Source organism: Pongo pygmaeus, chromosome 2 (assembly GCF_028885625.2).
Source record: "Pongo pygmaeus isolate AG05252 chromosome 2, NHGRI_mPonPyg2-v2.0_pri, whole genome shotgun sequence".
Lineage (NCBI taxonomy): Eukaryota > Metazoa > Chordata > Mammalia > Primates > Hominidae > Pongo > Pongo pygmaeus.
In genome coordinates, this window is record NC_085930.1 from 6,406,020 (window position 1) to 6,410,475 (window position 4,456).

Consider the following 4,456-nt stretch of genomic DNA (forward strand, 5'->3'; position numbering starts at 1 on the left):
TGTCAGACAGGGACATTTAAGTCTGCAGAGGTTACTGCTGTCTTTTTGTTTGTCTGTGCCCTGCCCCCAGAGGTGGAGCCTACAGAGGCAGGCAGGCCTCCTTGAGCTGTGGTGGGCTCCACCCAGTTCAAGCTTCCAGGCTGCTTTGTTTACCTAAGCGAGCCTGGGCAATGGCGGGCGCCCCTCCCCCAGCCTCGCTGCCGACTTGCTGTTTGACTTCAGACTGCTGTGCTAGCAATCAGCGAGACTCCGTGGGCGTAGGACCCTCTGAGCCAGGTGCGGGCTATACTCTCCTGGGGCACCGTTTCCTAAGCCCGTCGGAAAAGCACAGCATTCGGGTGGGAGTGGCCCGATTTTCCAGGTGCCCTCTGTCACCCCTGGAAAGGGAACTCCCTGACCCCTTGCGCTTCCCGAGTGAGGCAATGCCTCGCCCCTGCTTCGGCTGGCGCACGGTGCACTCACCGACTGACCTGCGCCCACTGTCTGGCACTCCCTAGTGAGATGAACACGGTACCTCAGATGGAAATGCAGAAATCACCCGTCTTCTGCGTCGCTCACGCTGGGAGCTGTAGACCGGAACTGTTCCTATTTGGCCATCTTGGCTCCTCCAACATTCATCATTTTAAAGGAGTATATAAAAACTGTCAAAATGGGTCAGAAACAAGGTTTGCAATACTTATAATTATCTTCAACAGTGGCAATATTTAACCTTTTGAGTCAGTCTCAACAGACTGGCAATATAACTAACATAATACATAATGGTAAGTGTTGGTCTTGATTAAAAAAAAGCAAATTATTTTTCTATTTAAAATTTTTAGAAAAGGTTTAATGTAAAAATATTTTTCGTTTTTATCTATTTCCGTGCTGTGATAATGTTCAAACTTATCGAGATCCTCCTCAAACTTTAAGGGTGAAAAGTATAATATTATGTTTTAGTGGAAGCATTCCTTCACGTAGCTAACATATTTTTTCAAGGCACTCTAAGAACTCTTGAGGATACTACAGGAAAAATGTTCCTCTTGCCTACTGATCTTTTTGTCATATTTCCCCTCAAACTTTTTTTCTTTTCTTTTTTTTTTTTTTTTTTTTGAGGCAAAGTCCCACTCTGTCGTGCAGGCTGGAGTGCAGTGGTGCAATCTCGGCTCACTGCAACCTTCGCCTCCCGGGTTCAACCAATTCTGCTGCCTCAGCCTCCCGAGTAGCTGGGATTACAGACGTGCATCACCACGCCTGGCTAATTTTTGTGTTTTTAGTAGAGACGGGGTTTCACCATGTTGGCCAGGCTGGTCTCAAACTCCTGACCTCAGGTATCCACCCACCTCGGCCTCCCAAAGTGCTGGGATTACAGGGGTGTACCACCAAACTTTTCTAAATTAAACCTTGTTATAACTGTTTTTTAAATTTAATTTTCCATGGTACAGCCCTCAAGTTATTTTTCTTTTATTTGGAACCACTCCTTCAGTTTCAACTTGCTGAGCAGGCAAGCAACTACTTTTGGTTTCTATGGAAACTGGAATCCTGTGGCTGCGTACAGGCATTCTGGTTCCACCAACCTTTTGTTGTGTTGTGGTATCCAGTGATTTAGGTGGAAAAGTACAAGGTATTCTTCCATGATGGATATGATATGGTAATAACAGGCTGGGATCTAATGGGACCCAGGGAACTGAGAGACTGGAAGGAACACCAGGAAGGCCACAATGGGTTTTATACAAATTGTGTGCTGTCCTAGTAACTTTTCCATCAGAGACCTTATAGATCAGGAGTGAAGAATCTTCTGCTGCATGATATAACAAGTAGGAACCTTCCTGCAAGCTACTTAATTTCTTTAGAATGTGTTGGAGGATGTTAAATAAATTGGAAATCTTGAGTGCTGAAAGCTTTTCTTTTAATTCTTCTGAGGTAATTTCTTCCAGTAGAAAAAGCTTTGAAGTAAATGCATAGATATGCCCAACATGAAATGAGCTGTTGGAATGTAATAAACTTTCAGTCCATAAGTGACAAAGTTCACTTTCAATCAGAGCTCCAACTCCATAATGAGCTTGATACTCTACTTTTGGTAGTACATCAACTGGAAATTGTCTTCTGATTTTCTTCTGTTCTTTTAGAATGTGGTCTTTTCTCTATCCTCTGGACACTGCAGCACATGAGAAACAACAGGTCTTGCAAGCTAAATAACTTATAAATAAAATTTCCTTCCTGAGGAGCTAGGTATTCTGATGTATCTTCAACATAGTCCTGAAGTTCATATGGCAATTGTCCTTTGGGCTTTTGAAATGCAGAAGGCCATCCAGATTTCAGTCAACTAGAGCCATCTGAAGGAACAGACAATTGCTCAGAAACAGAAGACTGTTTAGAATTTTCTAAATTCATTAAGGACAATTTGGGTACTTTTCTGGAAAATGGCTTTAAGAGCTCATCCTGCATTTTTAAAATTTCTACAGCTGGATCATATTTTTTATATACTCATTTGATACTTTTTTTTTTAAAAAAAACACATGACTCTGCAGGCCTACAAACAATAGTAGTCTTGTTTCCTACAGAAGCCTGTCCTGAGAAAGAATTTGGACTAGCTGATCTAGAACTTAAGTTAGAACCCACAACATCTGTCTTTCCATCACTATTATTTTTACACTCTCTATCAATGATTAAACACTCCTCATCTGTACCACTGCTGAAGAGAACTGCATCTTCAGTTTTAGCTGCTTCTGATCTAACAGTCTTTTCCTTTGAGTTGTCTAGGTTTTCCAGAACATTGGGTCTTTCACCATCAGCATGTACCATATCTATAGTCATATCATTTTTATTAGAAGTTTCAATTTCCTCAGAATTTTCTAACTGTAAGTCATCAGATGTTTTCAAGTCACTATCTTGCATCAAAGACTTGTCAGAATTTGATACCTTATCACCACATGATTCAAAGTCTGATCATCTTTATTTTTGCATTCTTCAGGGCCACCATCCATACCAGTGACCAGTTGTTTCTCCTTTTGCAATTGTTCAATCAGAATCTGAGATAAACTTCTAGAATTAGCAGAAATGTCTGGTGCACTTGGTGCCACAGGTGTAGTTACTGCTTTGGGGGCTGTAGGAGCATCTGTCATGTTAGGTACTGTGGAAGTACTTGCTGGAATTGGTGACTTTGATGCCTTGGTGGTGGTTACTCCAAAAGTTTCAAGTTCTGTGACCTCATCATCAAAATCCAGATACAAGCTTTCAAGAGTCTCAGTTTTTCGGCACTCATTGAATTCATGGGACATGTCCATTTCAGATATAAACTCTTCAGGTTTGTCCATAAAGACTGCAGATACTGGAACAAATGTGTTTTGGGGCATCATACATTTTAATGGAACTTCATGAAAGATTTGTTTTCTCTCTCTCATAGTTATTTTATTTCGGGGAAGTGGCAAATTAATAGTTATTACTTTAACTGGTTTTGAACCTGCGACAGGTATTACTTGAATCAATACTGAAAGTTCCCAGGGTTCCTTGTATATTGGTCCAAAATTATTTAATAAGGTAAATAATGATTGACTAGTTAGAGCTAGCTGAGGGTGATATCTTGAAACAAGCTTCTCTGCATTTGGATCTTTTCTAATATAATAATCCATAGCTTCAGCTGTTCATTCTGGCAATTCAATGGTAGATATATCATCTTTTGAGAGCTGCAACTTTATAAGCATTGAGGGAAATACTGTTTTCACATATTTTACCCTGCCCAATGCAAGAAGAGTTTTTTTTCTAACTTTAATTCCATCTCTACTCTGAATGGGAAGAATACCATTAAGCTGGTGACCTCGTGGAGAGTATAGAATTCTAGGAACTTTTTCACTTGTTCAATGCAAGCTCTTAAAATTTTCTCTGTGAAGAGACAAGCATCTTCAGAAAGCATATTATAATCCTGTGCACATTTCTTTGCAGAATTCTGCAAAAACTTTAGGAACTCAGTAACTTCTTCATTCACATGTTTTTTTCATATCCAAGTACTGCAAAAAGTCATTTTTTCTTTATTCCGATAGCTTTGGAATTTGCAGAAATCTTTGCATATTTAACCAACAAGTCCACATAACTCCTCTGCTCTCTCTGTTCAATAAAACACATAGTTCTTTTAAACTTGGAGCCATGGGATCATCTTTATAATTTTCTCAAGAGAAAAATGTCTTAAGGCCATTTTGGGGGAAAATATCCCAATTCAGTCCTGGTTCACTTATGACCAACTTGGAACTCATCTTCCTAGATTTCTGCTTCACTCTAGCTCATAGTTCACAACTGCCTGGCTGCAAAGGCTCCAACAGAGGCACAATCCCTCCAGAATTTACTCAACTCATGGTCCGCGGTGGATGTTGCCCAGGTGGCAGCCACACACCACACATGCTCCACCCCACTCCTCACATTGTCGTGTGCACCTGGGAAAGCCATATTTAAAGGACATGGCCCAAGTTATGTAATTTTTGTTGTC

The 4,456-nt window shown here is 40.6% G+C and overlaps 1 pseudogene; it reads right to left on the minus strand.

The window, feature by feature from the left end:
• Positions 1-1,424: 1,424 nt before the first annotated feature.
• Positions 1,425-4,226, minus strand: LOC129033541 (little elongation complex subunit 2-like; annotated as a pseudogene).
• Between the last annotated feature and the right edge of the window lie 230 nt (positions 4,227-4,456).